Here is a 27,384-nt window from a genome sequence, read left to right on the forward strand (position 1 = left end):
AACACACACTACAGATACAACTAGGCATATACAAATCAACTCACTTGTGAATTGCATGCCATTTTACAAAGAAAAATTGCACTAAAATTTCCCCAAAGAGAACTCTGATTCCAAAGGAAAATATTTATTTCCGTTTGCTCCTGCCAGAATTACCTTACAATAGATTTCCTGCTCAGTTTGGAAAGTGATCTTTTGAGTTGTATACTCAACAAAGACATATGACTACTTGGTTATAAAAATATATATATATAAATGTATGCTGAGGAATGACACTCATACTTATAGAACACATTTTTGTTTACCTAACAAGTTTGAATTATATTGTGTCTTAATCATAGGAATCAAGTATGGTAGTCATTTCTATTATTTCCTCTTTTGCAGTTGAGGTGACAGATTGAGTGGTTAAGTAATTTGCTGAAGGTCACTCAGTAACTTACACAGTGCAGATGGCATTCAAATCAGTCTACATCATTTCAAAGCATTTGCTTTCTTGAGGACAAGTTTTTTTTCAAATGTATTTATGTGAAAGAAGATTTTTCTCAACCTAAATTATATTGCTTTAAATTAAATGTGAGATATACAACAGTCAGGCTGTAGATTGTCAACCAGGAAAGGGAAGTACCTGAATGACCTGTTTAGATGGTTTATGCTGCTGTATTTGACACCAATAACAAACCACAAGGCTTGTTGACCTTTGTGCACTTTATGTAAGCAGGAAAAAAACCATCTAACTTAGGAGGGCATAGGAGCATCAGGCAAGCACATCTTGGATAGAGAACCTAAGTGAGATTGTGGAAAGTCCTACAGATTTAGAGGACTGAAGTACTATATTCTGAATTCCAGAATAGATCTGCCTCCCAGCAGAAGACTTTTCTTCTTAATGAATTACAAGACCGTAAGTCTCCATCATCCTGTCCATACTGTCACAGGAAAACTCAAATCCAGAATTGATTTTATGGCTTCAGAGACTTGATATAGGAATATAAAAATGTAGCAGTGCAGTCAAGAGATTCACTTAGCTGAAACCACTTTTCCTGTGCTGAGTCACAACACTGAACTCAGCAAAAGTATTTTTGCAGTAACTATACCCAAGTCTGGATAAAGGGCATCAAGAAAGCCCATGCAGTTACACTGAAAGGCTAGTTTCCATAAAATCCTGGAATTGGGAGACATAAGGTTATATTTTAAACAGCTTTACTGAGACATATTCAGGTACCCAAAACACCATTTTAAAGTGTATAATTCAATGGTTTTTTTTTTTAACATTTTCATAAAGTTTTGAAATCATCACTATTATCTAATTCCAGAACATTTTCATCACCACCAGAATAAACCCTGCACTCACTCGCAGTCACCACCACTCCCTCCTTTCTCTCTTCTCCCCCATCCTTGGCAACCACCAATCTAATTACTGTTTCTATGGATGTGCCTAATTCTTGACATTTCATATAAATTGAATTACATGTGGTCTATGTGACTGATGTCTTTAATATTGTTTCAAGGGTTATCTATGTTGTAGCATGTATCAGTATTTCATTTATTTTTATTGCTGAATAATGCTCTGTTTCAGAGGTATACTACACTGTGTTTATCCCTTCATCAATTGATGGACATTAGGGTTGTTTCCCACGTTTTGCCTATTATGCATGATACTGCTATGGATATTCATATAGTTTCCTTTGGGAACATCTGTTTCCAATTCTTTTGGGTATATACCTAGGAGAGGAATTCCTGGATCATATGGTAATACTATGTTTAATTTTCTTGAGAAACTGCCTAACTGCTTTCCAAAATGGCTGCACCATTGTACATTCCTACCAGTAATATGGAAAGATGTCAATTTCTCTATGTGGAATTCCAGTACTTGGAATTTTTAGTTTATTTTTATTACTATTGTAGATATTCCTATGGATATAAAGTGGTATCTAATTGTGGTTTTGATTTGTGTTTACCTGACGTTACTGAGCATCTTTTCATGTGTTTATTGGCCATTCATATACAATTTTTGGAGATATGTTTATTCAAATTCTTTGCCCATTTTAATTGTCATTTATGATTTATTTCTAAATTATAAGAGTTCTTTATACATTCTGGATACAATTTCTTTGTTAAATATATGACTTGAAAATATTTTCTCCCAACCCATGGGTTATCTTTTCATTTTCTTGATGGTATCATTTTCAGCAAAAAAGCTTTTAATTTTCTTGAAGCCCAATTAGTGTAATTTTTTTTTCCTTTGTTACTTGTGCTCTTGGTATCTAAGAAGGTTTTGCTTCACCCGAGATCATGACTATTCATGTCTATATTTTCTTGTAAGAGTTTTATTGTTTTACATTTGATCCATTTGGAGTCAGTTTTTGTACATGGTGAGAGATAGGGATCCAACTTAATTCTTTGTATGTGGATATCTAGTTGTCCTAGCATCATTTGTTGAAAAGGTTATCATTTCCCTCATTCAACTGTCCTGCCACTTCTTCTCTCTCATTATTTCTGCATTTACTTTTCTACTTTTATATTCTAAACTACAACATCCCCTACAGTTTCATCCTTTATCTTCTCCTTTTAAAATTCCATATATTTCTTTCCATGGTGAACTTATAGTTTTTTGGGGGGTTTACTATTTTCAATATGATTAATGTTCAGCTAGATTTCTTCACTGAGCCCTTACCTAGATTTCTCTTGGTACCTCAAGGTCAGACTCAATCACAATGAACTTTCTTTCTCTTCTCTCTGTCTGATCATCCTTCTGTTTATTCCCTCGTATCTCCATCAATTCAGTCACTCAGGTTACAAACCTGGGAATCATCATTACTTTCAGCTCTCACTTCTCTCACATTTGGTCAATCAACAAGTCCTACGAATTTTATTTCCTAAGTATTCATTTATAGCAATCACCCACCCCTAGGTTAGACCTGTCACCAGGGCTCTATTTAGGGTTCATCATCTTTTGATTCTGAAGTATGATCTTTAGTCTCGGATGTGTTTTCCTCTAATCCATTCCCCTAGTATAACATACTGAAGCTGCAAATATTTTTATTGCCTTAAAGATTCTAGGAAATTACTCAATGTTTTCAATACATGTCTTTTCTCTCTTCTTTAACTTTCAGGTTGCACTCCAAACAGAGCAACAGAAGTTTTTCTAGACACGACTTCATACTTTTTTGTTATTCCTTCTTCAAGAAGTATTCACTCATTCACAATACCCAAATGGTCAGCTCTCCATATCTGTGGGTTCTGAATTTGAAGATTCAACCAACCGTGGATGGAAAAGATTTGAAAAAGAAAATTCCAGAAAGTTCCAAAAAGCAAAATTTAATTTGTTGTGCACTGGCAACAATTTACATAGCATTTACATTTTAGTTACAACTATTTATATATCATTTAATCTACAGATGATTTAAAGTATACTAGGAGATATGCATAGGTTATATGCAAATACTATGTCATTTTATATAAGGGACCTGAGCATTGTAGGGTTTTGGTGTATATGGGGGTTTTGGAACCAATCCCCCCAGAGTTACTGAGGGACAACTATAACTTACTTGAATTATTTAAGACTCACCAAGGCCATCATCTCTTTCTAGAATATTTTCCTTAACTCATCTGCCACCATAAACTTAGTAAAGTCTCTCTTTTTAATGTTATGTCATGAGGTAGATTGCCTTGATATTGTACTTATAATACTATTTAGTAATTATATATTTCTGTTCCTCATTACACTATGAATCTATTGAGATTAGGAGTATTTCTCACTTTTCTCAGTGCCAAAGAAGGTAAAAATACTGTAAAAAAATTATATTTTAATTTATGTAATTTCTAAATCAATCACTAACTTTATTCAAATATTTGTGGACCCAGGGGTTAAAGACCTTTAAAAAAAAAAAAAGAGGTTTTAAATGGTCCATTCGAAATATGTTTACTGCTTTCATACTCACTGTTTTATTGTTGCTAAAGAAAACTGTCCAAAGGAAATTTACTTTACTAAGGCCAATTATCCTTTTTTTTTAAACCAAATACGCCATAAAGAAGAAAACAGAAATATAAGGTTAATACTAGTCTGTATTCCATACAAAAATAAAACAAAACAAAAACAACAATCAAAAAACAAAAACCAACAAAGACTGAACCCTATATCCTTTAGTTCTTTTTAGCCAAGTTATATCATTAAATGGCTTTGACCCACTGAATTCCCTACCTTCTTTATAAGTTATCCTGCTGGTTCACATGAATGGTGAGATGTTTGTATAAGAGCCCTGGAGTGGGACTTCCCCAGTAAGGAAGAGGGACTTGGGGATCTTATCTACCTTATACTTGTTGCCCTGGAAACAATCCTGTGTCCTCTTCTTTGCTAATATCACCATGTATGTGAGTTACTCTGGGACTAAGTCTATTCACTTGCAGAAATAGATAACACAATAATACAGAAAACAGTTGGTCTGCTTTCTTTTATCCAAATGTAGGAGATAAATTATAATTCTGCTTTCGGCAATTATATTGGGAATTCACCAGAGTACTGAGACCTCAATAAATCCTTTTGTAAAGAAGTCTTTTGTAATGAGCACAGCAATGCTTTAATGTATGAATTTTAAACTCTTTTAAAAAAAAAAGTATTTTCATATTTTGCAGTATATTTACAAAAGAATCTGGTCTGCTTAACGGATCCATTCACTGGATCACTTAACTTAAAAAAAAAAATCAATGGCATCTCTTATTCCATTTTTTTTTTTTTTTGCTGCCCACATTTGTCTGTCTCAATGAATTTCTTAACACAGAAAAATTTAAGATCTAATTTAGTCCCTCTTCTATGACTAACTCTCATTACAGAACCACGATTAAATCAAGATTTCTAAGGCATAGTTTTTCTATGTTCACTCTACGTTACACTGGACATATGGTTTTCAAAACATCCTCGCATCCAATATTATATTTAACTCAAAATGTAATTAATGATGAGAATTCAGTTTCCAGGCATGAAGGAATAATTGGTATAAGACTTGTCCTCCTACTTGAAATAAATATAAAGTTTGGGGAAAAAAAAGGAATTATTTCAAGCACTGGGATATAGGAAGAACAGGATCATGGAAAGCAAGCCCATGCTCACACCAGCTTTCTCAAGGGGACTGTTTTAACTACTATGGCACAAGAAGGTGGAGGACAAGGGAAACAATAGTCCTACCGAGACGAGGAGGCAGAATTTTGATCTGCTAAAGTGCTTAGGATTTGTGAGAAACAGTACCAGAGAAGAAGCTTTGCAAAAATCTCCAAAATACTTCAGGGTGATCTACCATGGATCCTTGGCCAAGGACTTGGCTTCATAAATGCAGACCAGACTCTGTAAGGCTTATACAGACTGAAAAAATGCACAACCTAAAAGTTGAGAGTTATGTTTTATTGGGTGGACATTCTGAGGACTTCAAGCCAGGGAACAGCCTCTCAGATCTTGTTAAGGGACTGCACTGAAGAGGTAAGGGAAGAGCCAGGATATACAGGAGTTTTTGCAACACAGACTAGGTAATCAGAACATCAAAAGATTACTGTTAATTAAAGAAAACTAGATACCTCAAGTTAAGGAGTTTAGCACTTTTCTATGTATGGGAAAATGCAAGAGTCAGGCTCATTGAAATCATTCCTTTGATAAGCACCTTAGCTATCTAAGGCCAGTATCCTGTGATTTCCATCCTGAGTCTCCTCAGGTGGCACTGTTGAGGGTGGCTGCAGTGGGCTGAGGGCTTGGCAGCAGGGCCCTTTGGTTCCATCCTGAGGGCTACCATCAGGGTGGCTGCAATGTGATATCTTGAGCATGCAACATCCTTTGTTTACTAACATGGCAGGCGATATTTTTTACTCACACCTAGTTCTGCTATTCTGCAGCTGCAATGAGTCTGGAATAGAAATACCAGAGTTTTTGAACTACTGTGATATATTGGAATTCTCATCCAGTCAGAATGGAGAAACCCTGATAGCACTTTACAAACACCTCAAGCATTTAGTTAAAATTCCATAAAATCCAGGCTTTTGGAGTAGGAGTCATACACTGGTAAAACAGGTGTGTCTTAGAACAATGACAAAACTCATAGAGATTTATCATAAGAACTCTTTATAGGCAGAACACTCATGGACATAAATCACAGCAACATATTTTTTAACCAGCTACTGGAGTAATGGAAATAAAAGCAAAAATAAACAAATGGGATCTAATTAAACTTAAAAGCAGAGCTAAGGATACCATCAACAAAATGAAAAGACAACCTACAGAATGGGAGAAAATATTTGCAAATGATGTGACTGATAAAGGACTAATTTCCAAAATATACAAACACCTCATACACTTCAAAATCAAGAAAACAAGCAGTCCAATCCAAAAATGGGCAGAAGACCTAAACAAGCAATTCTCCAATGAAAACATAAAAATGGCCAACAAGCACACGAAAAAGTGCTCAGCATTGCTAACTGTTAGAGAAACAAACATCAAAACTAAAATGAGATATCACCTCACACCAGCCAGAATGGTCATCATTGAAAAGTCTACAAATACAGATGCTGGATAGGGTGTAGAGAAAAGGGGACCCTCCTACACTGTTGGTAGGAGTATAGATTGGCAAAGCCACAATGGAGGACAGTAAGGAGGCTTCTTAAAAAGCTAAAAATAGATTTACCATATGATCAATCAATCCAAATCCTGGGCATATACCTGGAGAAAAAAAAATTCAAAAAGACACGAGCACTATTTCCAATAGCCAACACATGGAAACAACTCAAATGTCCATCAACAGATGACTAGATAAAGATGTGGTACATATATACAATGGAACACTAACTACTCAGCGATAAAAAAGGATAAAACAGTGCCATTTGCAGCAACATAGATGGAGCTAAAGATCGTCATTCTAAGTGAAGTGGGTCAGAAAGAGAAAGAAAAATGCCATATGATATCACTTATTTGTGGAATCTAAAATAAAATAATATAAAGGACAAAAAAAGAACTCTTTAAAACCTGATGGTTTTGTAAAGAATGAGCAGTAATTTAACTGTTTAAAGAGGAAAATTCAACATCCATTAAAGAAAGATCACAAAATCTAGAACCTCTACAATGTATTCAGCACATGGCAAGCATACAACTGAATTACTGGACACATGAAGAAACATGAAAATGTATTCATAATCAAAAATAAAAGCAATCAGTGGAAATAGAACCCAAGCAACATTTCTTTTGAAATTAGTAGACAAAGACCACAGAGAAATTTAAACCATAAAGATAATCAAAATGAAAATTCTAGAACTGAAAATACAATATATGAAATAAAAACACACAGTTTGAATACTGAAAAGTGAAGGGTTAGTAAACTTGAAGACACATAAATAGAAATAATCCTATCTGAAGGAGAGAAAAAAATTATCAAATAAATGTATGAACAAAGATTTAGTGAACTGTGGTATCGTATCAAATTGTCTAATAAATACATATTTGGAGTTCCAGAGGGATAAGAGAAAAAGAGTAGGACATATAAATTATTTTTAAAATGACAAAAATGTCAAATATGTTTAAAAAACATACATTTGCATTTTCAAACTTAAGCAGAATAAATCCAAAAGGAACCACACTTAGATATATCATACTCAACTTGCTGAAAAGTAAAAGATAATCTTAAACAAGAGCGTAACATACATAGGAGTCTCAACATTCATGAGATTCTCAACAGAAACAATAGGGTAGCGAACACAGTGGGGCAGTATTTATAAACTGCTTTAAAACTCTCAATCCAGAATTTCATACTCAGCAAAAATACCCTTTAAAAATGAAGGCAAAATAAAGATATTTTCAAATAAATAAACCTTGAAAGATCTCTTAACAGAAAATCTGCTCTATCACAGATGATAAAAGACATCATTCAGGTGGAAGAAGGATACAATATGAAAATGCAAGTGTATAGGAAAGAATGAGGAGGTCTAGAAATTGTACATATTTAGATGAATACAAAAGGCTATGATTTCTCTTATTTTTTTAAAGAAGAAATAAAAACCAGTAGTATTACATTCTGTGGCTTGAATATGTAGAACTAATATATGGCAACAATAACACAAAGGATAGAGATGGTAAAGGAATTATACTAATGGAAGGATTTTTTTTTCTGTTATAGGAAGTTGTAAACATTAACTTTAGGTAGAATATGAAAAACATGAATGCATAATATTTACTAAAGTAATTATCAAAAAGTGCAAATACATACAGCAAATATTCCAAAGTACAAAAAAAGAACAATGATAAAAAAAAAAAGATTAATCCAAAAGGAGGCAATCAAGGAAGTACAGAAGAACAATAGCTTAGATGTGAGAAATAGAAAGCAAATAGGAAAACAGTAGGCATAAACTTTATTAATAAATTGAAAATTAAATTAAAATTAAATGAAAAGAGCATCAGTTAAAAAGAAGAGATCGTTAGACTGGATAAATATGCAACTAAAAATTGTCTACAAGTAACATATTTTAATTTAAAGACCAAAAATAAATTTTAAAAATCTGTATGAAAAACTCGAGTGGTTAAATTAATAATAGAAAAAATGTTTCAGGACATAGACTATTACCACAAATAAAGAGGTATATTTCATACTGATAAAAATGTTAAATCATTAGAAAGATACAATAATTTTAACTGTGCATGTACGTAAAAAGTTTTTATATAAAATTGAAAAGGAAATGCGAAGGGACTCAAGGGAGAGAAAAGCAACTACAGTTAGATGGATACTTCAACAAACCAGTCCAATAATCTATAAACAATTATATAAAATATCAGATAGGATGTAGAAAATTTGATGAATATTATTAACTAAACTAATTAACACTTACAGAATGCCTCACCAAAAACACAGAAAGCACAGTTTTCAGGTGTACGTGGAACATTAACCATAGCAGACAATATGCCAAGCTATAATACAATTCTCTATGCATTTCAAAAAATTGAAACCTCTAGAACATATAATCTTATCAAATAGACTTAAATTAAAAATTTAATGCCAGAATTTCCAGATATTTTAAGTAACCAATGAATGAAAGAAGAAATCACAGAAAAATTGGAAAAAGACTGAATCAGATGAAAATGAAAATACAATCTATCAATAGCTGTGTAATACAATGAAAGCAATGTTTAAAAGGCAAATGCTTATATTACAGAGATAAAATATTAAAAAAAGAATGATTCAGTTTTCACCATAAGAAGGTAGAAAAAAGAGCAAATTAAACTAAATTAATTGCATGTGGGAAATAATAAAAATAAGCAGAAATTAATGATACAGAAAATAGTTACAATACATACTACTAACATTACAAAAAAAAGAGGTAATTATAAGCATTATAGATATTAAATAAACAAGATTATATTACTTGAATACATTTCAGAAATTAGATGAAATGAACAAATGTATGAAAAACTTACAAAAATGACCCAAGAACTAGAAAATGTAAGTAGCCCTACTAAATTAATTTAATTACTTTATTTAAAGTTATCCTGAAGGGGTATTTCAGACTCTTTCAGTGATTTATTTTCTATCAGATGTTGAAAGGTGAAGTAATACTAATGTTAAATTATTTGAGAAGTTAGAGGAGGATAGATCTGCTCTCTATATACTCCATGATAATTTTATGATTACTATCTCTCTGGTGACGAAGTTCGACGAAAGTAAAAGATGTAAATAGAATTATAGGCAATTTTTCCTATGAATGCAAAATCCCTTGGAAAATATTACAAAGCCTAATCCAGCAATATATAAAAAGAATAAAACATCATCATCAAGTAGATGTTTTGTAGAAATTCAATGCTAGTTTTTCATTCAAATTAAAAATAAATGCTTTATTGTTTTAATGAAGATAGAAAAAGTATGTATTATCTCAATCAGTGTAGGAAAATTATTAAACAATTTTTAGCACCATTCATGAAAACAAATTTCACCAAACTGGAAATAGGTGGGAAACCACCAAACTGACAAAAAGTATTTATAAAAGACTTCATTATTTTCAGCAGTGAAAGACTGAATGTTTCCCTGTAAGAGTGAGAATAAAGCAAGGATGTACTCATACTACGTTTAAACTTAAAGGAAGAAAATATAACAGAATCACTTTACAACTTAAGTTAGTCAAATATTCCCTAGATAGGTACAAAAATACCATAAGAGAAAATACACTGATAAATTGTACTTCAAAAAATAAAATACTTTTGATTTTTGAGAAACCAGTAAGAAAATAAAAGGCAGGGCAGAGACTGGAGAAGAAAAATATGCAACATAGTTTTGACAAAGACATTATAACAAGAGTGTGTAATAACACTTAAAAATCAATAATCAAAAGACAAACAAGAAAGAGCTTGGCAAAAAAGAAAAAACCTGAATAGGTACTTTATAAAAGAAGACATTATGGTATAAATGTAAGCATACACACAGAAAATAAGTCCTCAACATCATTAGACATCAGAGAAATAAAAAATAAATCAACAATGAGAAACTACCACTGGAAATGAGATATCCACTTCTGGAATGGCTAAAACAAAATCTAGCAAAATGAAATATTGGCAAGGATATGGTACAACTTAAACTCATATATCCTATTTAGATTATAGTGACACAATCACTTCATATTGGCCACTTCTTAAAAACGTATGCCTAAAACTGAACGGAAACTCATGAGACATCATAAGCAGAACTTAGCAGAACCAGTCATCTAAGTTGCTCTTAGATTCCTTACTAAAAGAAACTGAGATCATAAAAGTTTTTTGTTTCATGGTGCTACACTTTATTGTAATTTCTTATGCTCCAAGAGATTATCCAATAAATAATATCAATTTATAATATGACCATATGTGTGTTTAAAACTTTTATATTGTAATTTATTTGGGGTACTTGCTAAATCCTTAATTTTTAGCATTTCAGAATACAAAACACTTTGAAGATCCATTTGTTGTTTTTAGGATAAATTATACTTTAGCAGGAGGTTTAAACTTCCATATAATGTATTAATATCTACAAAGTGCTTTTTAAGAATGGGAATACACTTAATCCTCACTACAATTCTGTGGAGTAGAAATTCTTATCTCCAGTGTATAAATATAAAAGCTGACTCAGGAAGTTACATATAACTTGTCCATAACCATACAGTTAATAACAGTCAGGGCCTGGATTTGAATTCAATTTAACTGTTTTAGAGATAGGAAAATTGAGAACATGTAAGTAGCCCTAAGTCAATATAGTTCACTAATGGCCATGGAGAATCTGATCTCAGGTTTTCTCATTTCCAATCTGGTTCTTTCCTGTTTTTACTTAAAAATAATTTTTCTCTATATCACACTTCCTCCATAAGCTAATTAGTTTTTTTTTTTAAACTTGATCTGCACAATTGATTAAAAATATAGCATTGTGTAAACCAAGTAAACATTTTGGGATCTATACTCATTTTTTGATGCTTATTAATTAGATTAATGCTACCCAAACACATTAAGTGCCAAATAAGAGCTACAGTACCTGTTACAACAACCAATATACAAGTTTTCTAACTTACTTAAGCTCTCTCATATTAAAATTTTTACAGTTAAACATGTTCATATAGTATTTCCCCCACTCTCCCTGTGGTTAAATCTCCCTACTTCTCAGTTTTATAAGAATACATCATTTTGGCTTTATTTAAATACAGCCTCTTTAGGGAAAAACAGTAATTAAAAATCTGCAACATTAGAATAGTTCTGAAGGAACTATTTATACATGTTACTTTATTTTTCCATTTCTAAAAAAGGTGTACACTTGCATTAGTCATTCCTGTTTCTTTTCTACGAAACCCAAAAATTAAACCATGCACTTTGCTAGTGATTATGGAATTTATTCCAAAGAGCCACAACAAGAAATATAATCATTCTCAGTCATATTGGTAAAGTCTTGCATTTTATGAAATCATGTATCAAATGCGCCTCTGTACATGCTACTGAAGTCAACATTGAAAATCCATGTTAAAATCCAGCTGAAGGTGAACTTGTATAAAGATCTTGAACACCAGATATCTGCTCGTCCACTACTTTTTGTTTATGTTATACTTATACACATAGTATATAGTATACATATATACATATATATATATACTGTGCATAGTATATATATGTTTATACATATATATGTAATTTATATAGAAATATAAATTTATGTGAAAAGGTTGGGATCATGTTCAGTCTTAGTGGATATCTGCTATCTTCCCTGCTTGCTCTGTTGCTCATCATCCTGCTTCTGTAAGTAAACATTAATTTTCCTTTGAGAAAACACTTCTGTTTTCTCTCAGAGGTGATTTGAATGGGGCTGATACAACATCTTGGTTTAAGAAGTAGGTGTCCACCTCAAGATATTACCTAACCAGCATATTCTATACTCTGGTCACAATACTGGCTTAAGGATGGGCTATTGTCAATATAAAGCAACCATGCATATAAATCCACAATGCACCAATTCACCTCAAACATCACATCAGTCTGTTAAGCCCTTCCAGACCACATTTGAACTTTCACTTTACTTGACTTTTGTGGCTTCTATGATATTCAAAAGTGATATCTACTGCCAGTCCCCTTCTGTTTTCCCTCCACTTTTAACACCGCTTTTATGGCAGACATTGGTTACATTCACTTCAAACAGCTCCCCAAATTTATTTCCCATTCTATTGCTTCAAACCCTTAGTTGTGTTTTCTCGCTTTTTGTTTCGTGGCTAGAAATATTAAGATTTCTGTTATTTTCCTGCATTGCTTCATTGGAATTATCTCAGGCACATTTTCCCTCAATGTAGTTTAGTACTTCAGCATCTGAATGTGAAAGTAGCTGTAAAACCCATGTGATATTTAAGTCTGCATTTTGTTCAGGTCTCTCTTTTTCATTTGGTAACTTGTCTTGAGTTTACATTCAGTGTACTACATTCTCATGATGTCTATGGAAATCCAGCTGTCCACTTAACAGCTACATGAATTTATGCTGGGACCTTAGCCATTCACTGCAAAATCAATCAGATTCAAATAGAAAATGTACCTGTTTGAAAGAAACCGATTGCACAAATTTTTGGTTGCAATTGCATAAAAATGTAATTGGATAATAAAAGTTGGTCTTTACAGCACTCTGAAACTCAAAGTATGTAGGAAATAAAAACAAGCAGTACTATTATAGTGGATAGAAAAATGAAGCACAAAGATGTCACTGACATCTAAGGTCACACTGGATGCTGATAAGGTATCTGGGATTTTGATACAGAAAAAATATCAATTTAATGTTCTAATTATCATTATTATTCTACTACAAGCATTTTTAATTAAGTACCAGCTATGCTAGGCATTCTGTTAGTTAATGTGAAGAATGTGATATCTCACATCAGAGAAGGAACTTAAAACTTCTTGTTCATTTTTTTCCTTTCTTGATTTTAATGTGTACTGAGTACCATAAAAAAAACTTGAAAACAAATTTGCCTAATTAGTTTATAGGTGTCAGGTCACCTTCTATTTCTATTAAGGAAATTCTGTATTTCTTTTAGCAATGGATTTCAGAATCTTCTGATCATGACATAGAACTTTCTTTTTTCAGGGTGGCAATGAAAGCTCTTGGTGCTAAAGTCAGGTTAAGGATCCCTGCACAGACAGACTGCAATAACCTCAGTGTTGTACTGTGTGAGGAGGGTTGTGTTGGGGAGGTGGCCTTCTGCTCTTAGATCCTCTTCAATTATTCAGGTATGAGAGGTGATCTGAAAGTTTCAGGTAACAAGAGTAACAAAGTTATTCATTTGGTAGAGGATAATTTTCTTTATTTAAATTGATTTGAAGATCTTTGTTTTCTATCATTGAGAGGGGAAGTCTGTGTTATAAGTAGGATTATTAAAACCAATCTCTCTGACATAGATGAATATAAAAATGAACTACCATTTGTTGAATACATTCTATGTGCTAGACAGTATGTAACATTCTCTATATTTGTTGTCTCAATTTCATTTAACCTGACCCCAAAAGAATTCTAAATGGAATATGTATCTATGAAATTTAAGAGAAATTAAGACACTTGTAAAACTTTACTCATCTTGGGAATAGGAATTTGAATATAGGTAGGCAGTACACAATGGTGGTTAAACACAAAAGGTGACCCTTTATATAATCTTTGGCAGATATTTTTAACTTTATCAACTGTAAAATGAGAGCAATAATATTAGTCACTTCAAAGTTGTAAAGACTGAATGAGATCAGGCATTTAAGATCTTAGCACAGTACCTGGCACAGGTACTGGACATGGTACCTGCCTAGGGAATATTACTGACTGCAGTGGGCACTGTGGTGCTTTGCTCAGAACCCTTCTTTAAGGCCCACATGTCCACCCTCTCTGCTAGAATACTGTAAAGGCTCACAACTGTTTCTTTCAGAGTGTACTTGTTCTTTACTGCCAAGAACTGCCTTGCTCAGAGTTTCCCCATTCCAGAGGTTGTTTTTAGCCATTGATATGTTCAGGTGTAGATACCAGAGCTCAACTTGGGAAAACTCTGAAGGGCTATCTCTCAACAACAAAGCTCCTCAAGATCCACTGAATTTAGTTGTATTTCAGGTCATCTTCTTCTCTTGTCCAATCTGCCTTTTTCACTCCCTTTCAGTTATACCTCCTGAGAGTTCTTTCCAGTAAATATGCATGTAACACCTTGTCTCTGTCTGTTTCCAGGGAACCACATCTACAAGACACTGATAATGATGATAAAAAATGAAATAGCGAAGGGTATGTGGCTGTGTGTGTGCGTGCGTGCGTGCGTGCGTGTGTGCGTGTGTGTGTGTGTGATGTATAGATGATACCTACCTCAAATGTTAACTCTACTGTTAACTCTACTGGGACCTCAGGTCTGGGAGCATGGGAATTAAATAAAGAGTATTGGGAAATGTAGCTATCACAGCAAACTATTTAACTTATTTGAGTCACACCCAATCTACCTTCCAGGACATCTGGAAAATCAAATGATGCAGTATAAGCGATCAAACTGTTAGCAATTACCACACAAACATAAAATATTGTCCCTATTGTTACTATATCAAAAAGAGAGATGCCAACATAAAATCTAACTTTTTATCTTAGGACCTACCAAGTAATGGTGCAACTCTGCTTCAAGACTGTAATTGAGGGAAGATCCTGGCTGGCATGCAGTGATGCAGCAAAGTACTGAATATAAATTAACCTACACATTTTTATTTCATGTTTATGATGGGTTGGGTCTGCGACCTTGGTTAAGTAATACATCTGAGTTTCAATTATTTGCCACTTACTTCAGAGACAGATTGTATGATAAAGCAATGATGAGATCATTATTGAGATAACATTTGTAGAGCCCTTTGAGAGTTTTAGATGAAAGATGCCACATGAAGAACATACACAATCTTCTGTTATTAAGTTGGGGAAAAATAATAACATAAATGGCTTTTCAGCCAAAACACTTAATGATGGCAAATAAAATCAAGGTGTTGTGCTGATCGCCCAAACTTTTCTTTATAGCCAGAGAACACGTTCCTGAACTTTTCTAGAAGTTTCAAAGGACAATCTTGACTAAGCCCCAATGTAAGCTACAAGTATGTAAACACAAACTATAAGGATAATAAAGAGCTTGTAGACTGTTTCATAGTTTAAACATAAAGTTGGGGTTAAAATCCCAGAATCTGATGTCAACTATGAAACCCTAGCTTTAAAATGTATTAGCTCTGTAACTTTTAATCAATTACTCACCCTCTTCTCTTTGCCTTGGTTATTTCCTATGTTAAATGGGAATAATAATAGTATATACTTTTTGGAGTTTTGAGGATTAGATAAATGATTAAAACAGTATCTCACATATAAGTATCTCTCATGATAGGTTAGATTGTTATTATATGTAGTCTAATGGGATCTCTAATTTGACAAAGGCCAAGCAGCACCTTGGGATAAATAGCACAATATTTTCAAGAGAGACAAGGTGTGAACAATATTGCAATAGAGTCAAAATACAGTATTGTGAAACCCGATATTTGTTTCTCTCAGGAAGAGCCTGCCTAAGTGAGTTCTGAAAGCTGTAGTGAAAGGAAGGACCCATGATTTGAATTAAAATAATGCAGTTAGGAAGTTGGAGCAGGGTCATGGCTTAGAACAGGGGCTGTCCTATCACCTGGAGCTGTCATTTTTCCTGACATCTGGAGCTGTATTTAATAGCCTTCCTGTATTTATGGGGATTTCTGCCTGAAGGAAACCTAAAAATACCACTTAGGCTCCTACAGAACTAGATCTTCTCATTCTAGGCAAGAACAGGGCTCTTTCTGATATATGTTAGCTATCCCTTTCTAAGGAAATACCTAAATTCCACACAGGAAATTGTATTAGAAAATTGTGATGATGCCAGAAGCAAACGGGAACTATTCTCTAACTCCTTCAGCAAATTATTTCTAGAGAAAGCAATACCAATGAGCCATTACCATAAGCCTTAGTACTATCCCAATTTATCTTAAATCACTCAGTCATATATATTAAAATTATATACACTAACAAAAAGAAAGAAATTAAGAAAACAAGAGCTAAGTAAAATGACGCTAAATTAATTCAGTTCTCCTTAGTATAAGAGAACACGGGACTACAATATATAGGCATCCATTAGATGCCCTTGATGATGGAAATATTTAAGATAACAAATGGATCTTCACTGGAGGTGGGGGGTAGGATGTTTAGATAGACTCTGATCTCATTTTAGATCCTTAGTGACAGTTTTCAATCAACTTCTTATTTCTGTCCTTCCTTTAGCAGTTGGTTGAATAATGATTCATTATTTTCTGGGATTTAAATTTCTGAAGCTCAAAGACTGTTATTCATATGAGATACATGCTCAGTTGCTATAATAAAATGACCACCAAATATAGTAGATTAATATAATAATGGTTTATTTTTCTCTCACATAACTTACAGAAGTGAGTAATCTAGGGCTGGTGGGCATCTGTTCTCAACACATGAATTTCAAGGTTGCTCCAGTCATTATGACTTCCAAAACAGCAGGGAAGAGGAAGGAAATATATAAGAACTTGACTTTGAAATAAAAACTCATCACTTATATTAAATCCCATGGGCTGTATATAGTCACATAGTAAGGGAAGTTAGAAAATGTAGTCTCTAGCTGAGTAATCATGTAATTATTTAAAATTTGACTTTATGATCCATTTGCATTGCTACAAGGAAAAACTGCATCTAATTGATTGTTACTTAGATACAAGGAAAGTACAAATTGTAGCTAAAGAGAAGAATAATGTGAGTAGCAAAAGGTTATTAATCCAGTGGTCAATTTTTATCCTTTCCTTACTTCCTTATGTCACATTTGACCAAAATGATCACTTTGCCTTAATATCTTGTTTGACTTGGCTTCCATAATATCAGTGTTTCTTGTTTCTCATCTGACCTCACTGGCCATCCTGTCTCAAAATTTTTGTTGGGTTCTCCTCATATTCCCAATCTGTAAATATTAACATGTCCCAACCTTACTCTCCAATCTTTTATTTTCTTTATTTGCACTTGACCCCTAGGAGATATTAACCTTATCAACTACATAATGTATCTACATCTATCATCCAATGACTTATATAAGACTCTAGCTTGGACCACACTTCTGCACACAGTGTATCTAAGGGCTTATCTGACATCTGCATTTGGATGTCCAACAGGCATAACACAACTAAACTATCTAAAACTGAATTCCTGATTTTTCCATACTCTAAAACTGCAATTCTTACTTGAATCCCCATCACAGTTTCATGGCCTCTCCATCCTTTTGGCAAGTCAAGAAAAAAAACATAGTCATCACACTTTATTTCTCTCTTCCTCTCACATATTTCCCCTACAATTCATCAGTGAACTGTTAACTTTTCCTTCCATTCTCTATTCAAAAACATTTTATTACCTCCACTACAACTACTTCAATCTAAGATAATTCATTTATCACACTTGGTTATTTTATCTTCTAATTTTCTTCATGACCACCCACAGTCATTTCTCAACCTAGAAGCCAAAGTGATCCTTTTAAAGCAAATTATGATAACATCATTCTACTGATCAGAACCCTGTGGTGGTCAGTTCTCTTCTCACTCAAAGCAAAAGTCTGTCTTGTCCACCATCTGTTTCCTCGCTATATCGCTAAACTCATCTCCTAAGCCCTTTTGGCAATGCTGACTTCCTTGCTCTTCATCAAACCTACCAAATGTGATGCTGCTTCTGGTTCTTTGTGATGGTTCTTTCCTCTGCCTGAGATCTTTTTTCTCTGGTGAAATCTATAGCTGGATTCCTTATTCCATATAGACCTTTGATGAGGTCCCATATTATCAGGGATTTACGCTAGTTATTAATCTATTGCCTCTTAACCCCACACCCATCCATTTATGATCTACTTTTTGCTATGGGAGTTGGTTGCTAAGAACGATATTTCTCTTTTGCCAGCTGGATCTCTATCAAGTTCTGACAATAGGAGGTAATGGAATGAGAAGGCAAAAACAGAGGAGGAAAAGACTACTTTTTCTGTCTTCATGTTTTTGTTTTTCCTGCAATGGCAAGTTCAAGGTGGTCTTTTTAGCATTTCCCATAGCGATGGGCTATTCTTCTAGTGCCTGGATGACCTTCAGAAAGTTTCCTTTTTACTGTGACCACAGGCAATGTATTTGAGCAGGAGGTAGAACATCTCTTTAATGGTCTTAATATCAATCTTGTGGGGGCTTTCCTTAAAGTTTCTGGTTTCCTCAGTCCAGGGGTAGCAGGTGCTTTTTTGTAGCTACTCTTGCTACACTTTAGTTCTCTTTATCTCATTCAGTAGTTAATGATATTTACCTAATTATTAACTTTTTATATTAAATTGCCTTTTTTACATAACCAATATGATTTGTTTCACTTGACTAGGTCTTGTCTGATACATCTGCTCTAATCTATTTTCCTCCTTTATTCATCTGCATCTGAGCTACTATGTATGTAGTTTTTGAATTTCTTGATTATACACCTAAATTCCTATATTAACTTTTTAATAGCAGGATCTTTGTTTCTTTTTATCATGATTTTATCTCCACTATCTAGAATAATATCTGGTACATCAATATTTGTTGCTCAATGAAAATTTGTTGAAATAGTAAATTTTTGGAAGAATCAGCAAAGTATCTTCTACTGTGTACAGATTGTATAGAATGGTAGAAGTTCCATGAAGACAGTTTAAATGTATAGTACTTACGTTATTCAGAGGAGTGTTTGTGTTTTCCTAATATGTGAAAATTGTTTTAGTTATTAGTGTTTAGATCTCAATATCTGGAAATAAGTTCAAGAACTTGATACTTCTGTGTAACATTTACTGTAAGTGAAGTCAATTTTTCTCATTAAATGCCATCTATATTTTATGATTTTAATTAATTTCTTGGAAGTAAAATATATTTTAATATGGTTCTAAAATAATATAAATTCCTCTCGAGGAAGACATGATTTATTCCACAAATATTTATTAACTAAAAAAAATAAAAGATATTTACCAGATACTGTGCTAATATCTGGGAAATAGGAGTAGGAAGTGGGGAGAAAAAGAGACAGAGGAGGTGAGAGAGACCATGAAACTTAAAATCTCTTAGAAAATATAATTACATAGACAATAGCAAGTTTATTATCTGGAAGATGTGATTGGATGGAGACAAGAGTGAGACTTGTTCCAGGAAGGACAACCACATGCAGAAGAACTAAGAAAAAAACATGCTTTGTTAAAAATCAAGTAAGTTCAGCTTGGCTAAATAACAGAGAATCAGAGAAGATAATGGAGAATGATGACATATGTGGCTTAAGAAAAATCAAAAGCCAGATTGCAGAGGACTTTACTATCTTATTGTAATGGAAGCCACTGAAAGATGTTAAATGGAAAATATCACAAACTGAAGTTTGGAAAATTACTAGGATTGCAGTGTGGAGTACAGATTGGTGCAGAGTTAAACTATTTGCAGAAGTCAAATACAGAGTCTGTCAATAGGCCAGGGAAAACATCATGGTGGTATGAAATAGGGCAGTGACAGGGAGGATTTAGAGAAGTTAAACAGGTGAAAGATCTATCTAAAATAACAAATGCATGCCCAGGAGCGGGATTCCTGAGTCATAGGGTAAGTCTATTCCTAGTCTTTTGAGGAATCTCCATACTGTTTTCCACAGTGGCAGCACCAAACTGCATTCCCACCAGCAGTGTAGGAGGGTTCCCTTTTCTCCACAGCCTCTCCAGCATTTGTCATTTGTGGACTTTTGAATGATGGCCATTCTGACTGGTGTGAGGTGATACCTCATCATAGTTTTGATTTGCATTTCTCTGATAATTAGTGATATTGAGCATTTTTTCATGTGCCTTTTGATCATTTGTATGTCTTCCTTGGAGAATTGCTTGTTTAGGTCTTCTGCCCATTTTTGGATTGGGTTGTTTGTTTTTTTTTTTTCCTTATTAAGTCGTATGAGCTGCTTATATATTCTGGAGATCAAGCCTTTGTTCGTTTCATTTGCAAAAGTTTTCTCCCATTCCGTAGGTTGTCTTTTTGTTTTACTTATGGTTTCCTTTGCTGTGCAGAAGCTTGTAAGTTTCATTCAGTCCCATTTGTTTATTCTTGCTTTTATTTCTATTTCTTGGGTAGACTGCCCTAGGAGAGCATTTTTGAGATGTATGCGAGATAATGTTTTGCCTATATTTTCCTCTAGGAGGTTTATTGTATCTTGTCTTATGTTTAAGTCTTTGATCCGTTTTGAGTTTATTTTTGAGTATGGTGTAAGGGAGTGTTCTATCTTCATTGATTTACATGCTGCTGTCCAGTTTTCCGAACACCATTTGCTGAAGAGACTGTCTTTATTCCATTGTATATTCTTGCCTCCTTTGTCAAAGATTAGTTGACCAAAAGTTTGTGGGTTCATTTCTGGGCTCTCTATTCTGTTCCATTGGTCTATATGTCTGTTTTTGTACCAATACCATGCTGTCTTGATTACTGCAGCTCTGTAGTATTGCCTGAAGTCTGGGAGAGTTATTCCTTCAGCCCCTTTCTTTTTCTTCAGTAATGCTTTGGCAATTCTAGGTCTTTTGTGGTTCCATATAAATTTTATTATGATTTGTTCTGGTTCTGTGAAATATGTCCTGGGTAATTTGATAGGGATTGCATTAAATCTGTAGATTGCCTTGGGTAGTATCACCATTTTAACAATATTGATTCTTCCAGTCCAGGAGCATGGGATATCTTTCCATTATTTTAAATCTTCTTTAATTTCCTTCATCAGTGTTTTATATTTTTCCCTGTATAAGTCTTTCATCTCCTTGGTTAGATTTACTCCTAGGTATTTTATTACTTTGGGTGCTATTTTAAAGGGGGATTGTTTCTTTACTTTCTTCTTCTGTTGATTCATCATTAGTGTAAAGAAATGCAACTGATTTTTGAATGTTAATCTTGTAACCTGCTACCTTGCTGAATTCTTCAATTATTTCTAGTAGTTTTTGTGTGGACCTTTTAGGGTTTTCTATATATAGTATGTCATCTGCATATAGTGACACTTTTACCTCTTCTTTTCCAATTTAGATCCCTTTTATTTCTCTATCTTGCCTGATTGCTGTGGCTAGGACTTCCAAGACTATGTTGAATAGGAATGGTGATAGTGGGCAGCCTTGTCTTGTCCCAGATTTCAGTGGGAAGCTTTTGAGTTTTTCACCATTGAGTACTATGCTAGCTGTAGGTTTGTCATATATAGCTTTAATTATGTTGATATGTGTTCCCTCTGTACCCACTTTGGTGAGAGTTTTTATCATAAATGAGTGTTGAATTTTTTCAAAAAGCTTTTTCTGCATCTATTGAGATGATAATGTGGTTTTTGTCCTTTTTCTTGTTGATGTGATGTATTACACTGATTGATACGCGTATGTTGAACCATCCTTGTGTCCCTGGGATGAACCCCACTTGATCATGATGTATAATCTTTTTTATGTGTTGTTGGATTCTATTTGCTAGTATTTTGGTAAGGATTTTTGCATCTATGTTCATCAGTGATATTGGTCTGTAATTCTCTTTTTTGGTAGTGGCTTTGCCTGGTTTTGGTATCAGGGTGATGGTGGCTTCATAGAATGAGTTTGGGAGTATTCCCTCTTTTTCAATCTTCTGGAAGAGTTTGAGAAGGACTGGTACGAGTTCTTCTTTGTATGTTTGGTAGAATTCCCTGGTGAAGCTGTCCAGTCCTGGACTTCTATTTGTAGGGAGGTTTTTTATTACTAATTTGATTTCATTTTTAGTGATCGGTTTGTTCAAGTGGTCAGTTTCTTCTTGATTCAGTCTTGGTGGACTGTATGTTTCCAGAAACTTGTCCATCTCCTCCATGTTATCCATTTTGGTTCCATACAGTTTTTCATAATATTCTTGTATGATATTCTGTATTTCTATTTTATTTGTTGTAATTTTTCCATTTTCCTTTTTTATTTTGCTTATTTGTGCTCTCTCTTTTTTCTTCTCTGTGAGTTTGGCCAGAGGTTTGTCCAGAAGATACCCTACTTCAAAATGACACCTGCACCCCAATGTTCACAGCAGCACTATTTACAATAGCCAAGACATGGAAACAGCCTAAATGTCCAAGACATGGAAACAGCCTAAATTTCCATCAACAGATAACTGGATAAAGAAGATGTGGTATATTTAGACAATGGAATACTATTCAGCCATAAAAACAGACAACATAACGCCATTTGCAGTAACATGGATGTTCCTGGAGAATGTCATTCTAAGTGAGGTAAACCAGAAAGAGAAAGAAAAATACCATATGAGATCATTCATATGTGGAATCTAGAAGAAAAACAAAAACATAAATACAAAACAGAAACAGACTCATAGACATAGAATACAAACTTGTGGTTGCCAGGGGGATGGGGGTGGGAAGGGACAGACTGGGATTTCAAAAAGTAGAACAGATAAACAAGATTGTACTGTGTAGCACAGGGAAATATATACAGGATCTTGTGGTGGCTCACAGCAAAGAGAATGTGACAATGAATGTATGTATGTTCATGTATAACTGAAAATTGTGCTCTACACTGGAATTTGACACAACATTGTAAAATGACTATAACTCAATAAAAAAAAAGTTCAAAAAAAGAATATCTTAAACAACAAGGACCTACTGTGTAGCACAGGGAACTATATTCAATTTCTTGTAATAACCTATAATGGAGAGAATCTAAAAATATATGTATATATATGTATGTATATGTGTAACTGAATCACTTTGCTGTACACATGAAATTAACACTAAGTCAAAAACACTTCAATTTAAAAAATTTGTAAAAGATTATCTTTTTACTAAGATAACTCAGTTGCAAGGTATCAGTGTTCTTCATCATTTGGGGTCTGTTTATCCAATGGAATATATGGACCATTTGCCAGAAAAATACACATCAATAAAAATTGGGCTTGATGCTCTATAAATATATATTCTTTGTAAATATGTCCTTATTGAATTATACACTTCAAATGGGTATTTTACGGCATACAAATTATACCTCAATAAAGCTGTTTAAAATAGTACACAAAAAATAAAATGAAATGAAATGAAATAAAATAAAATAACAAATGCAAGACATAGCAATTGAATGGAAATGTGAGATCACTCCTGGATGGGAGATACAGAGATCTCAAACAGTGTCCATTTATAGTTGAATGTTATAACTAGAAGATATGTAAACCAAAACCAAGTCCATATACTAAGTGCAGAGTCATAATAAGAAATGGAGCCTGGAGCTATGGTAAAGAAAAATAGAATTATTTATTCATTAATTTAATCATCCATCAAATATTGATTAGGTCCTTCATTATAATACTGAGAGGTCACTGTCTTAAGGAAGTATTAAAAAACACTAGGTAAAAACACCATCTTTTTCATAATCACTACAGATATACTTCTCCAAAAAAATCCATTACTTGTGGCAACTTTAACCTTTTTGTGACTTGTCCTTGATATTTCCTATTTTCCCCTTAAAGCCATGCTCCATCCTTTTCATCATGCTCTGTTCAACAGAAGGTTGATATTGTATCAACAGTTTCCTTGCCCCTTTGCTTCTGGTTGGATTCAACTGGAGGAATCAGTAAGATATCCCAAGTGACAAGATGAATGTCTGAAATTTTTATTCCCCTGAGTTCCACCTGTGGTGTCCTCCAAGTATTGACTGTGTTCCTGTCCCTCCACCAAAGGCTATAGCTCCTGTTAGGACTCCAGTCATTCATTATTCTCTCTGGATATTTGTAACTGTTTTCTAGCCTGTCCTGTCAGGCTTGAAATTTTTTAAAAAGAATGACGCTTGTGAAATTAAATATATGGGATTACCACTATTTCTATGTGGTGTAAGATATAGCTTTTTCATTCTGTGAGCTGATTAAACAGCAATTTGATTGCAACAACATTTTAAATTTTGTTGCAAAATAATTGATATGAGTATCTATTATATAGTGAATGAAGTTATAATGAGTAATAGAAATAAATACTCAGCTCTGGAAAATTGAATTTAGTGAAAGAACAAAAAAACACTTCACAAAAGATAAAAATGGAAAATAAAATTTAACATTTCTTGTTTGGAACTGGCAAGCAGACTCTGAGATGGAAGTCAGTATAGGAGACTGATTAAAGAAATGTTACATTTGTGAAAGGAAAGAGGAGTAAGCAGTGTCTAGCAGAGGGAAAATTGGAGCTGTGATGTGGGTCAGTGAGACGCTATAGGAAATTCTGAAGCTGGTGTGACCCTTCAAAGCTTTTCAGAGCTTTTTCAATATTGGGTTAAGATGATTCAACTTTTACACTTCAAATTCAATCAGTCTTTCGAACTATAGGACCTAGGGTAGCAAGCTTGATTGGCAAGGAAACTCACTTCAAACCTAGAGCAAACCCCGGGGAGGCTGACAACTGAGATCTATCAGCCAGAGCATTCCCACCAGCTGAGATACCACTTATTCACTCTGGAAGCTGGATCTTGGCAATGTATCCTACCCTCTGCCATGTTTCATATCCTACTTTCAAGATAGTCTTTACAATTTGTATATTTAATTCCAAATGCTGTCTTGTCTGTGGTTTTAGTGTTTGAATAGTCTGTTTGTTCTTTTGGAAGTCTAGCTCAATCACATACCTTCCTTTTCTCCATTCCATCCTCCATATTGCTTCATCATATGACCACACTACCTGTCCTCAGAGCCTGAAATATAAGATAAAGCTGAAATTCCACCGGACACATGAATGAAAAATATTGCTGGCCATATCAGTAAACAAAGAATGCTGTGGCCATCAAGTCATCAGCCACTATCGCCACCCCTCTGACAGTGAGCTGAGGGAACTCAGAATGCGGACAATAAGGCTACCCACCTCAGCAGCCACCCCCAACTGTGCCCCTTGAAGGAACTCAGGATGTGAAAGAACAGGATACTGGCCCTACATAGCTAGGTGTGTATCAAAGGAATGATTTCACTGAGCCCAAAACTATGTACCTTCCTATACATAAAAAAGCACTAAATTCCTTAACTTAAGATTTCTGTTTTTCTTTAATTAATCTTTTGATGCTCTAACTACCTGGTCTTTGCTGCAAAAACTCACATATCCAAGCTTCTACTTTGCCACTTTGAAACAGCGTCTTAGAGCAATCTGAGATGCTGTGTCCCAACTAGAGTCCTAAGAAATCTGCCAAATAAAAACATAACTCTCAATTTTTAGGCTGTGCATTTTTTTCAGTCAACACACACTAGGTGCTTCAGCTATTAATCCTGTCCACTTCTCCAGCCTCATGACCTGTGACTTCTGAGAATTCCCTAGCTTTTATGCACATAAAACCACTCCTGTTTTGGGTGACCAAACACATGCTGAGTCTCACCTTTCTGTCTTTATACATTCAAGATTTCCTGACTGACCACCCTTTGCCCCATCTGTATTTAATTAAATCTTACATGCATTTTAAGTTTATACCCATGTATTACAAAATCCACTATGCTGTTGCTATTCACTACACTCTGTTCTCCTGCCTCTCTATCATTATGTACTTGTCATTGTTTATATTAGACTATGTAACAGTTGTTAGTTTATTTGTTTGACCCCCTTCTCCAAACTGTGAACTTTTTGTATATAGGGACCATTTGTCTTAAACCCATAGCAAGATGTCTGGCTCCAAACAGATTTATAGACACACAATAAATGAATGTTGAACGAATGGTTGAACTTATCCATAACAATAGTGCAAACTTTAACAGGACAGAAAGGAAGTGAAAGGCTTTCTCAGACTAGCTTTTTTTCACTAGACATAAGTGCTCAATCAGTATGTGAATGGTTAAGAGTATTAACAAAAACGGTAATGGCTTGAGGATTTCATAGTCCCTGCCAGCTCTAAAATTCAATAATTCTATACTTTCATATACCAGTAGGGTACAGAGAAAAAACAATGGAAAACTAAAAAACATTGCCTCTTCCTTTTTATGTAGCTCGATTCTTCTCCACATAGACACTCTGAAACTGGACTAAAATTATGCCCGTTAGTATGAAATATGGAGAACATAAGAACTGACAGTGCCTTTTTTGCTCCTCATTATTTTTTATTATATGTGTAAGTTGGCATAAACTCTAACTTTTTAATACTTTTTATAATAATCTTGATAATAACTGTAACCATAATACAACTGTAGGTCATCTCTTTATTTAATAAATATACATTTAAAACCTACTTTGTTATATACACTGTCACAGATGCAGGAACAATATCAATAAACAAGACACATCCACATTCTTGGAAACTTAGTGGAAGAAACAGACAATACGCAAGTCAATAAATATGTACTTGAAACATATTTAGCTTTTTGCTTCACAGGTGATAATGATAAAAAGTGTAACATTGCAAGGGGATTGAGAATGCTGAGGGATGGGCAGCAACTTTATACCTACTGATCACCTAGAACAGACCAAGTGATCTGCTAGGTATTTACTACTTTTTTGAATATCGCAAAAAACAAAAGGGTTAGATTTAAATTTTTTCTAATAAGATCTTTGAGACTCAGAAGAGCTAAGAAATTGTCTAAGCACACAATAATCTAGTTGTGGAGGTTGCAGCAGAAAACAAATATTCTTAGCACAGAACTCAAGGACAATTCAAAAGACATTTCAATAGCTGCAATTCAACTTTCAGGTGAAATTTTAGCCTACTTCATTATTCCCTACATGTTCAGCTCGGAACCTCCAATAGCACGAATCAACCGACACCAAGAGTATAAGTGTAAAGGGAGAAAGATGCAAACTTTTTCAGGAGCAAGAGGTAAAGTCAGCCTCTGGACAGTAAAGAAGTCACCTGCAATAAAGCAAAAAAGGATGTCTTATTTCA

At 34.0% G+C, this 27,384-nt stretch overlaps 1 protein-coding gene across 1 annotated transcript in view; it reads right to left on the reverse strand.

Annotated features, from left to right (window-relative positions):
- The window catches only part of LUZP2 (leucine zipper protein 2), a 423,961-nt gene that overhangs the window by 356,248 nt on the left and 40,329 nt on the right, over positions 1-27,384 (reverse strand). The gene's annotated exons all lie outside the window — the stretch shown is intronic.

Source organism: Camelus bactrianus, chromosome 10 (assembly GCF_048773025.1).
Source record: "Camelus bactrianus isolate YW-2024 breed Bactrian camel chromosome 10, ASM4877302v1, whole genome shotgun sequence".
Classification (NCBI taxonomy): domain Eukaryota; kingdom Metazoa; phylum Chordata; class Mammalia; order Artiodactyla; family Camelidae; genus Camelus; species Camelus bactrianus.